Genomic DNA, 12,574 nt, shown 5'->3' with positions numbered 1-12,574 from the left:
TTGTGGCTCATGTCTTTGCAGACAGGAAAGCAACTAAAAAGTAGAACTAAATCTCTATCTGTAAAGGTGCCTCCCTCTCTGTACCAGGAAGAAGAAAGGAGATGACCTTCTTTCTAAAAACTCTTAATCAATACCAAAGGCAAGGACTTAAATCTGCATTTTATTGTGCTTGTCTGGTAACCTCCTGTAACTGACTTTCCTCCCCCTCCCAACATTGGCATTTCTTTAAGGATTAAGCATCTTTCCTTAGGCTAGGAACTGATTGCTGCGCTCACCTGTGACCGCCCAGCTCAAGACAATAGACTTGCCTCCTGCTACACCCTCTGAGACAGCAGACCACTACCTGCTGTGTCCCTCAAGCAGTGTGCTGACAGGGCAATCTTGTCACTATTGTCGGAGGGACATTTCAATCATATGTGAAACACCCCGTTTGGGGGTATATAACCACTCTGTGCACCCCACTTCTTCGGTGCCCTTTCTTCGGGAAGAAAGGCCCCTGGCCATGGTCCTCATAAAGCTTTGTTTAATTTTCTCTTGCTATTGTGTCTCATGTGAATTTAATTCGTTCTCCGGCCAGACGAACCCACATTTGGGAAGAGGAAATGTCTTCCTCCCCTACACAGCACAAGTCAGCAGATCTTTCACAAAAATTTCAAAGCACACACACATTTATAGGAGACTGACACATGATAGAGTTAAATTTTGTGTCTTAGTTAAAGGGGGTGATGTATAGTAATAACGAATACTGTCCTCAATTTGCTGTTTGAGTTTTGAAATTCTGTGATTCCCAACAATTTTTTAAAATACTAAGAGGATTGCATTATGTCAAACTTTATGCATAATATACAACCTTGAAATATTTATTCACATTATTTTAAATTTGCACAATTTACATTCCTGTAAAATGTGGCAACACTATACTCGACAGGCAATCCTTTGCATGGTTCGGACATGCATGAATTTCAGTCATCATGGTTTAGTTAAGTAACACCAGATTCAAATTTCAGTTACCACTTTATATTAACTATGAGTAATCGCATAAAGTACAAAAACTTGGCTGCTAGCTCTTCAGTCTACAATCACTACATTAATAACAGATGTGCATCATGATCAGTGACAAGCCACATCGCTTCTTTCCAAGTCTATTCGTAATTGGTCACTGCAAATCTGTTATTCGATTCATGCAAAGACAACAATAGTTGTAGTTGTGTGGGCTCTCTGTCTCCCAGTGATAAACTGTTGTGGTTACTAAGAATTGCACTCTTAGCACAGAATGACTCCATCCATACCTCTGCAGAGAGACAACCAAACTCTAGCATAGCTTCTAAGCAGCATAAGGCCATGTGCCTAGGATGACCCCTGACGACCACCCACACAGCCCCTTTCCCCCCAACCAGCCCCCCCCCCCCCACACACACACACACACATTAAACTGCCTGCCTGAGAAAACTCAACACTGCTGGGAGAATTTACTATTAGTTCCAGCCAACACCTGACAATAGGCCCCTGACCTCCTTTCTTAAAGCATTTCCTAAAAAGAATTTACAATTATGATTCCTTCCTCTGTCCCTTTGAGATGTATATGTATCTTCTACAATTCAGAAATGCCTCTCTCAAGGACCTGAAAGCCGCTCCTTTAAAATATAATCATCAGAAAGGATAGGGCTTCTGTTTCCCAGTCTCTGTGGGATAGAATCCTAACTTCAATAATTGCAGACACAGCTGGCAGACAGGTGGCCTAATTGCATTTACACTGACCAACCCTTTGTAATTTGCCACTTCTCTGACTCTACTTGAACCCCTACTTGCCCCCCATTCTCCTTTTAAAATGTCCAGTCATCTCTGCACAAATCAGAACTGAGCTCAGCTCCTTTCCCTGCAGTCAGTAGTTACTGAATAAAACCTGTTTTGACCACTTTAACTGATGTCCAGCTGTGTTTATCTTTGACATTACCCTGAAGAAATGAGATGGACTTTCCATCCAAAATTTGGTATGGATGTCAAAACTGATGACACTCCACATGCACAAAGAGAGTATGAAAAGGATTATTACTCACATAATGCTGCTTTCTGGAGTGCACAGGGATAGCTCCCAAGCAGGTCCAAAAATGGCTTGAGAGAGCAGGGAAGAGACTGGCTTAGAGGTTTTATTGTGGTTAAGGGGTGGGGCTGAAGAGTGGGCTCCCACCTACACGCCAGGGTTTATGTGGCTTGAACTTCCCTCCAGAACCAAAGGAGGGAGCACCTGGGCTTTCACACCAGCTTCCTCAGATGTGGGGCAGAAGGGGAAAGAAGACATGGAGCTTGACAGCTCTCATCAGTCAAACATTACATATGGAGTCAGACAGACTCTCTATTATACAAACTCACCTTACACTTTACAAAAAATGAATAATTAAGAGGGAACTGGCCAAAACAGATGAAACTGCAGCAAAGAAAGGAAAAATGATAGTGCTGAAAGTGAAATTCAAATTGAATATAAATGGAGTTACAGAAGAAATAGCTGATGGGGGTGCCAGGGCGGGGGGGGGGGGGGGGCGATGTCAACACTGCCACCATTCAAGAGGCTCTAGATCTGCAGCTAAAGGGACTTGTTTCTGGGTAACTCATCAACATAGACGAGGGAAGTGACAAAAAGGATGAAGGTGTCCCAAAGGAAGTGATGCTGTTTCTCTGGGGTATTTCCTAAGCCACTATCTTAGCCTTCTATCAGATGGTTCAGTTAATATGTTGATGTCCAGAATTTCAGGAGGTATTCATCGAGCTGCTTCTGCACATATGAAAATAGTGGGACCACTGTCCCTTTCCAGTTTAGTTCTCTTAGAAACTGTTAGTCACAAATTTTGCAGGCAGTTTATTAGTTATCTATTGCTGCATAACAAATTTAGTGGCTTAATTTAGTGGCTTAAAACAACAAATATTTATTATCTCACACCATTTCTGCAAGTCAGGTGCAGGGTGTTTCCAGCTCAGGGTCTCTCTTGAGGTTGCACTTCAGCTCTCAGCTGGGCTGCTGACAACTGAAGGCTTGGCCAAGGCTAGAGGATCTCTTTCCAGGATGGCCCATTCACATGGTTCTTGGCAGAGGCCTCAATTCCTTGCCATGTGGGCCTTTCAACATAGCAACTGGCTTCCCTCAGGGCAAGCAGTCCAAGAGAGAGAGTCAGAAGCCATGGTGTCTGTCCTTTATAACATTACCTCAGAAGTTACATGCCGTCACTTCTGCCCCATTCTGCAGAGGCAATCCTGATACAACATGGTAGGGGACTATGGAAGGATGTGAACATGAGAGGGCAGGATCACTGAGGGTGACAAATCACCCAGGAGATGACAGTGGCGGTAGGACCCCATGTGTGTGTGTCTGTGTATCTGTGAGGTTCTTTGCGCTCATCTGTACTTTTCTAGATGTTTTTCTGCAGTTTTCTCTCATTTTTTGACTCTCTTTCCTTGTATCCTGGCTTTCTTCTTTATAGTTTAAAAAATGGGTCACATTTTTTAGAGTTGAGTGTATTTTAAGCAAGTTCAGGTTCCAGGTTTGGTGAGTTTTGCTTATTTTTGTTCTTCTCCCGGTGTGAGAGTTGCAGGCTTTGTAAGAAATTGAAAGGGGAATTCTGCTTTTGAACTTGTGGGGAGGGGTACTGACATGTCACTGCTGGCAAAAGGCATACATGAGGATGGAGGGAGGAATCATTTGTCCTAGTCACAGGATGGGAGGCCCCATGCTCCCTACCTTCTGCTCTTAGAGGTCCTCTAAGGGACTGTTTTGGTTGGACTAGTAAACAGATCTTACTGCCTGACACAGTACAGCAGCCCATGTTTTCTATTATCTGAAACTAAGGTCATCCAGTATACATTTAAGCAAATATTTAAAATGGGAGGCTATGGTCCCTAGTCATCTATAACCTGCCTCTACTGATGATCTGTATATTTCAGACACTATCCAGATGCCTAGCCCTGAATATGACTGAAGGTCAAGTTCAGAAGCAGGAAAGCCAGTTAGGAGGCCAATGCAACAATTCATGTACAAAATGATGGTGGTGGCTGGGGTCATATTAGTGGAGACAGATGTGGTCAAAATCTTGATATATTTTAGAGTACAGCGGATAGGATTTTCTGACAGTGCGTGAGAGGTGTGAGAGAAAGAGAGGAGTCAAAAAAATGGCTGTTTTGGGCCTGATAAATTGGGCAGATGGAATTATCACTATTCTGAGGAAAAATCAAGAGGAACAGGTTGATGGGAAAACACCAGATCTTGTGCTGGCTATAAAGATTTTAAGATGCCTATTTAACCAACATGCAAGGATGTGCAAATGGCTGGATATTTGAGTTCTGAGTATCAGAGTATGGGTCTGGATAGGAGATCTCACTTTGAAATTTTTAGGGATACAGGTGTTATTTAATACCTTGTGATTTAATAAGATCACTTAAGTAAACAGAGAGACAGAAAAGAGTAAAAGGTCCAAGCACATGCCCTGCTCTAAAGGTTTGATTATCTGCTAAGAATAGGATGGTTATAATTTATCATCTAAATATGAACACTTTTGAGAACAAAAATGAGCACTACTAATTATTAGGCCTAGATAAAGGAGTAGACTGAGACTATCCCTCTCACACCAGTAGGGATGGCCTCCTTGCTGACAGGATGGGAGAACAATGAATGTTGAAATAACATTCATGTATAAAATAAGTATAAAATGAGTTGTCTGGAAGAATGGAAGATTAACTAGACTATAGACAAACAGTATGACTGCTGAATACATGCAGAAATCCTGTAGGTTAGTTGTTCATGAATGTGAAGTGCTAAGAATAAGTGTGTTCACCCAAGTCCAGCTATGTTGGGTTTGACCAAATGATAAAGCAAGAATGGAGGGATTCATAATGATTGAGAATCAACTGCACAAGTAAGAAAAGGGGACATCACTTGGTGAGGGGCAGACATGGTCTCAGACATGATCATGACAATCAGCAGTACACACAAGATGAAGAATAAGATCGTTAGAGGAGAGGAGTCAAAGGGATGAACGAACAGTGTGTGGGACTCATCATCTACATTGATACTGAAATTACCAGTTCTGACATAAGTAGGTTGGAGAGAGTGAGCCAGTAAGCGCAGTTTTCAAAGAATGAGAAATGACCAAAGACCAACTTTGTGCTTGTCAAATTTGTTTACAACTTAACAAACTGACTTTAAAAAAAATCTATTATATCCATGATTCTCTCAATTCAAGGTTTCTCTTTCACTTCCAGTTCTTTACCATACCAGCTGCATCTCTTCCAGCTCCATACCTTTCTGAATGTCCAGCTTAACAACAACACAGAATGAGAAAAGATTCTCTGAAATAGAGCATGATATTTTCTACATTTGTAACTTTCCTGCTGCCTTCAAATGTCTGGTGAAAGTAGGGCAGTTTGTCCTTCATGTACCTTGTGGTCACGACTTTTCCATATCTAAGAAGGTGGGAGTGGGCCACTGGATTTCAAGAGATTTGTTGGAAGATTTTCCTTGTGAATACATACTTTTCATAGGTTTGAGACTAAAGACTCATCATGAATATCATCGGCCCCTGTCGACCTCTCTAGATCTCTTGGGTCTAGACAATCTCATATTGATCAACATCAAAACAGACCACTGTACTTGAATTATATTTGTTACTCACCATTCAATGAATAGAGTAAGAACATATCTAATTAAGCACAAATAGAAGAGAAGGGACAGTTGTTACAAAATAGTTCCAATAAATAAAGGTAGAAGGAATGAGGGGAAGGCAAAATCACCACTGGGCAAACAAAGATCCACCAATGGATACTAACTGAAATCAGTGGGCAAAAGTTTGAAAAACACTATATGCATAGTCTCAAAATATATCCCCACAAGAAAAGTATCCCTTACAAAGGGAAAAATAGTAACTTTACAGTGGAAAAACCCAGAAAACACCACCTTAACTGAGTGAACAAAATTAATACCACCAGTAATAAAACATATAGACATCAATGATACATTGAGAAAAACACATTACTTCTGTGGTATTCTTGCCAAAAATGCATAATCCCAATCTAATTATGAGAAAATATTAGACAAACTCAAATTGAGAAACATTCTATAAAATAAGTGACCAGTACTCATCAAAAGTGTAAAGGTCTTGAAAAACAAGACTGAGGAAGTGTCACAGATTAGAAGAGACTAAAACAAAACAACTAAATGCAATGTGGGATCCTGGATCAGAAAAAGGAAATTAAGGGGAAAAGATGGGTTGTGAATAAAGTTTAATTAATGTATGGTACCAATGTTAATTTGCTGGTTTCTCTTGTTCCATAAGTTGTTAACATTAGGGGAGGCTGAGTGAAAGGTATACATGAACTCTCTATACCAGTTTTTCAACTTTTCTGTAAGTTTAAAATTATTTCACTCAACATCACTAATCATTAGGGAAATGCAAATCAAAACCACAATTACATACCACTTCAAATCCATTAGGATGGCTATCATTAAAGAAAAAAAAAAAAACAGAAAATAACAAGTATTGGTGAGGATGTGGAGAAATTAGAACCCTGGTGCATTGCTGTAATACAGTACAGCCACTATGGAAGACAGTAGTTTTTCCACTATGGAAGAAAGCAGTTCCCCCCAAAATTAAAAACAGAACTACCCTATGATCCAGCAATACTACTTCTGGGCATATACCCAAAAGGATTGAAAACAAGCACTCAAACAGGTATTTGTACACTAATGTTCACAGCAGTATTAACAACAAAAAGTGGAAGCAACCCAAGTGTTTATCAACGGATGAATCAACAAAATAGGGTACATACATACAACAGAATATTCAACATTAAAAAGCAAGGAAATTTTGATACATGCTACAACATGGATGAACCTTGAGGACATTATGCTAAGTGAAATAAGCCAGTCACATAAGGACAAATACTGTCTGACTCCACTTACGAGGTGCCTAGAATAGGCAAATTCATAGAAACTAAGTAGATTGGTGGTTGCCAGGGACTGGGAGGAAGGGGAAGTGGGGAGTTGTCTAATGGGTGTGAAGTTTCACTTCTGGGGGATGATAGACTTCTAGAGATTGGTTGCACAACAATGTGAATGTACTTAAAACTTCTGAACTATACATCTAAAAATGGTTGAGATGGTAAATTTTATGGTATATGTATTTTATCACAATTAAAAGTTATGGAGATAAATGGTGGTGATAGTTGCATAACAATGTACATGTAAATGCCACTGAACTGTATGCTTAATGGTTAAAATGGCAAACATTACAATATATCTATTTTACTACAATGAAAGAAAATAACTTTTTTAAAAAAGTAAAATAATTCAGACTATAAAATTTTAAAGGAAAACGTAAACTCCAGGAGCCCTCAATATATATGTGAACCTAGAAATGTTTAAAAGTTGGGTTGTGTATATCCAAGAGATTTGAGACACACAAAATAAAGACATTACTAGAAAAAGAAAATATATTTCCAAACTCTAGGTTTTCAGAGTCATATTACAGAACAGAGTATGGATCAATCCACCTAACAGGCTGACTGCTTTTTCAATTGTTTATTGTCTATATACTCCATAACTCTCCATGCCTGGTTTCAAAAACATCAAGAGGGGCCGGCCCGTGGTCAAGTAGTTAAGTTGGTGCACTCCACTTTGGCAGCCCAGGGTTTCACGGGTTCGAATCCTGGGCGCGGACATGGCACCACTCATCAAGCCATGCTGAGGCGGCGTCACACGTGCCACAACTAGAAGGACCCACAACTAAAAATACACAACTATGTACTGGGGGGCTTTGGTGAGAAAAAGGAAAAATAAAATCTTAAAAAAAAAGTCTAGAGATATCAAATTTTTTATTTTTTTCAGATTCCTCACGCAGTATGCATTAAAAACTGTGGTCCTACTTGAGGGTATTATGTGAAGTGAAATAAGCCAGACAGAGAAAGACAAACACTGTGTGATTTCACTCAGATGTGGAAGATAAACAAACACATGGACAAACAGAACAGACTAGTGGTTACCAGAGGGGAAGGGAGTTGGGGGGGGAAGTGGTTTTAAGGGGTAAAAGAGCACATATATATGGTGACTGACGAACAATAATGCACAACTGAAATTTCACAATGTTGTAAATTATCATGACCTCAATAAAATAAAAATTTTTTTAAATACAAAAAGAAAAAATTGTGGTCCTAGATTCAGTAAAATTCCCCTGGGGAGAAAGGCTGACCTCTGCTTTGATTGCTCCCCATACCCAAAGATGGAGATTTCCAATGAGACTGTTTGCAAATACTCTTCCTCCTTACCGTTAGACATTCCTGGTCATTAAAACCAAAAAGGGAAACTAGCAAGAAAAGGACACCAGGGTAAAACTTAATCCATACATTCATTCAATAACTAATTATCGCACTCAATAATACCTCTTTCTCCTCTGTGAAATATTCCTTCCTCCTTGACCTGACTGACTGGCTTTCATCATTTTAGACACAGCAGTGCTGTCCAATAGAAATATAATGAAAGCCATATATGTAATTTAAAATTTTGTAGTGGCCACATTAAAAAAGTAACAAGAAACAGCTGAAATTAAAATAACATATTTTATTTAAAACATACTCAAAATATTAGCATTTCAACATGTAAACAATATAAAAATTTTTGAGGTACTTTTCATTCTTTATTGCAGAAAGCTTTCTATCTCTGATATTTACTTCACACACTTTCATCACTTCAGTTTTACAAGTCACAAACTCTTTGTACCTCGGTTTCTTAATCTGTAAAATGGGAATACTAATATCCATTTTATCAGGCTGATACAGGGTTTAGATAATATATGCAAATTACTTGCAGCAATGCATGCCCAGTAGTATATGGTCATAAATAAGTTTACCCCTTCTTCCATTAATCTCCACAACTACTGTGAGTGAAAAACAAAATTGCTATTATATCTTACCTACAAATGAAACTGAAATGCAAGAACAACTGACACACTTGTCCCTATTAAAATAGTGAGGAAGGACGGAACCCAGCTACTCTGCTCCCAGCCCCATCTGGTCACTCGTTTACATCCATACACTACAGCTTCTAGGGATGAAGCAAGAAACAAAGCTCTTGCTCTCATGGAGCTTTTTTTTTTTTTTTTTTTGAGGAAGATTAGCCCTGAGCTAACATCTGCCACCAATCTGCCTCTTTTTTTGCTGAGGAAGACTGGCCCTGAGCTAACATCCGTGCCCATGTTCCTCTACTTTATATGTGGGATGCCTGCTACAGCATGGCTTGCCAAGTGGTGCCATGTCCGCACCGGGGATCTGAACCTACGAACCCCAGGCTGCCGAAGCAGAAGGTGCGCACTTAACCGCTGCACCACCGGGCCAGCCCCAGAGCTGCTGTTTTAATGGGAAGAAAATAATAAATATGTCATGCGGTAGTGAAGCAAAATAAAGCAGACTATTGGGATGAAGACTGATGTAGAGTGAGAGTGTTGGGGCATATTATGTAGGACTCAGAGGAAAGCCTCTGTGATAAAAGTCATATTTGAGCAGAGAGGTGAAGGCAGGAAGGGAGTAAGGCATGTTGGTACCTGGAAGATCATAGCAAGTATGATTGGTATGATCTAGAGACAGTAAGGAGGCTAGCTGGGCTGCAAGAATGTGAGATAGGAAGAAGAGATCAGACAGCAGGCTTGGGAAGCAGATCCTACAGTGCCCTGTGGTCCCTCATACTTACCACACTGCTGTCCGGCTCCTCAGAGAGCCAGTGTAGTTTTTATTTTGTGACGCAGGAATTCCTTTCTAGTACTCCTCTTCTCTTCCAGCCTACCATTAATTAGTAGGCTTTGTAAATGCTCCAATAATAAAATGATGTAAAATTTGCAATTGACAATGCTCCTCCAGATAGACTGCTTGTAAGAGCATCACAGCACAGGTGCTGTCAATCACGTTTCATGAATAAGGACATACTTGAAGCCCTTTTTTTTGTACTAAGTCTTCAATATCTGCTGTGTATATTACACTTAGGAGTATCTCAATTCAGATGCTAAATTTTCATCAGAAATATTTGATCTGTATTTAGATTTCACAAAATTTACTATTGAAAAAAAATATTCACATCCCAAGTTATTCCAGGCACACTTAAAGAGTTTTCCAATAACTGAATTGACTATCTGTATTTAAACTTACATTAAAATTAAAAGGAAAAATTCAGTTCCTTAGTCTCACTAGCCATCTTTCAAGTGCTCAACAGTCACATGTAGCTTCATATTGGACAAAGCAGTTTTAGACAGACATTACCTTTTCAAGGAATACCTTTGTGAGCATTCTAATCTGTTTCCATAAGATTTGTATTTATCTGTTCATTATACTTAACATATCACATTAGAAGTGTGTGAGGGTTTTTGTTTTCTCTGTTGAGAAAGACTGTCCCTGAGCTAACATCTGTGCCAATCTTCCTCTATTTTGTATGTGGGATGCTGGCACAGCATGGTTTGATGAGTGGTGTGTAGGTCCGCACCCGGGATCCAAACCTGCAAACTCCAGGCCACTGACATGAAGTGCACGAACTTAACCAATACACTACTGGGCCGGCCCCCAAGGGTTTCTGTATCTTTTCTTGGAATCAAACTATGGGACATTAAAGGCATCACTCTTATTCACCTCCCCGTCTCCAGAACCTGGTACCATTCCTGACCAAGAGTGGCCCGGGCAAGTTGTTACATTTAGTAAATAGATGAGTAGTGTAGTGGGTTTAATAGTGGCCTCCCAAAAAGATATGTCCAAGTCCTAACCCCCAGAACCTGTGAAGGTGATCATATTTAAAATAAGGGTCTTTTCAGATGTAATTAAAGTAAGGATCTTGAGATGAGATCATCCTAGATTAGGGTGGGCCCTAAGTTCAATGACAGGTGTCTTTATGAGACAGAAAAAGAGAAGACAGACAGAGATACACAGAGAAAAAGGCCATGTGAAGATGGTGGCAGGGAATGAAGGGCAGCCACAAGCTATGGAACACCAAGGATTGCCAGCAGCCACCAGAAGCCAGGAGAGAGGACTGGAACGGATTCCCTCTCAGAACCTCCAGAAGGAGCCAACTCTACTGACACCTTGATGTCAGACTTCTGGCTTCTAGACCTGTGAGAGAATAAATTTTCTTTTTAGTCACCAGGTTTGGCTTAAAACCTGAAACAGAATTTATTAACAGAATCAGCAGGAAAAGGAACAAGTTTCCAATATCCAGAGACTCTCTTGAGAAAAAGTCTTCTAAAACATTTGCTTCCTACCCCTTTCTTTACCATCACTTTTGTCATGCAAATCCCCCATAAACCACTACTGCAAGACACATCTACAAGCTGTGTAGCCTTAAGTTACTAACCTTCTATTTGCCTGTTTCCTCATTTGTAAAACAGTGGTGGTGATATTACTGATGTTATACTCACCACAAGGGAGGTATTCTTAGACTATATTTCAATTGCTGTTACTTCAACATGGTCCTAAGGGGTTTAACCAATAAATCATTTTACAGTTTTATACCTTGATCTGTGATCCATTCTGAGTTAACATACAAGGTATGAGGTTTCAGCTGGGCCTCTTTTATTTGCATATGGGTATCAGCACTTATTTGTTACTCCAGCACTTATTTGTTAACGACTATCCTTCTTCCACTGAATTCCTACAATTTTATCAAAATTCAATTGGCCATATTTGTGTCAATTTCTGGATTCTAGCCTGTTCCACTAATCTATCCTTTCACCAGTACCATGCTAGACTGATTCCTATACCTTTACAGTAAGTTTTTTTTTTTAAAGATTGGCACCTGAGCTAACATCTAATCTTTTTCCTCTTCTCCCCAAAGCCCCCAGTACACAGTTGTATGTTCTAGTTGCAGGTCCTTCTAGTTGTGCTATGTGGGCGGCCGCCTCAGCATGGCCTGATGAGTGGTTCTAGGTCCGTGCCCAGGATCCAAACCAGCAAAACCCTGGGCTGCAGAAGCGGAGCACGGGAACTAAACCACTCAGCCACGGGGCTGGCCCCTACAGTAAGTCTTAACATTCAGTAGTGTGATTCTGCCATCTTTATTCTTCTTTTTCAAAACAGTTTTGGCTATTCAGTTCTTTCTTTCATTATATACTGCTTCTCTTTATCTCTGGTAATTTTCATGGTTCAGAAGTCTACTTCATCTGATATCAATACAGTCACTTCAGGCTTCTTTTGTTTACTGTTTGCACGTTATATCCTTTTCCTTCTCTTTATCTTTAAAATGATCTATATAGACTTTCTTATAGATATTGAGTCTTTTTTTAAATACATCTAACAATCTCTGTCATTTAATTGGTATGCTTATGCCATTTATGTTTCATGCCAAAAAGAGTTAACATAGCAGGCCTGAGCCTACTGTCCTTAGAAAGGCCTGCTTACATGCTCGCTTCGGCAGCACATATACTAAAATTGGAACGATACAGAGAAGATTAGCATGGCCCCTGCGCAAGGATGACACGCAAATTCGTGAAGCGTTCCATATTTTTGTACAACTGAAATCTCACAAGGTTGTAATCTATCATAACATTAATAAAAAAAAAAAAAAAAA

The 12,574-nt window shown here is 39.8% G+C and overlaps 1 protein-coding gene and 1 non-coding gene across 9 annotated transcripts in view; one reads left to right on the top strand and one right to left on the bottom strand.

Moving 5' to 3' along the window:
- The window catches only part of LOC124235547 (zinc finger protein 180-like), a 118,508-nt gene that overhangs the window by 93,526 nt on the left and 12,408 nt on the right, over positions 1-12,574 (bottom strand). Inside the window, exon 3 of one of the 8 annotated variants that reach the window (XR_006887515.1) lies at positions 9,289-11,121. The exons of 6 other annotated variants lie outside the window; for them this stretch is intronic. The gene's annotated coding sequence lies outside the window, so the exon portion shown is untranslated. One more of the 8 variants, XR_006887517.1, reaches the window with a different exon arrangement.
- On the top strand, positions 12,406-12,512 carry LOC124236558 (U6 spliceosomal RNA). The gene has a single exon (XR_006887789.1). It is a non-coding gene; the product is annotated as a U6 spliceosomal RNA (small nuclear RNA).

Source organism: Equus quagga, chromosome 2, assembly GCF_021613505.1.
Source record: "Equus quagga isolate Etosha38 chromosome 2, UCLA_HA_Equagga_1.0, whole genome shotgun sequence".
NCBI lineage: Eukaryota > Metazoa > Chordata > Mammalia > Perissodactyla > Equidae > Equus > Equus quagga.
This window is presented reverse-complemented; position numbering and strand designations above follow the sequence as displayed.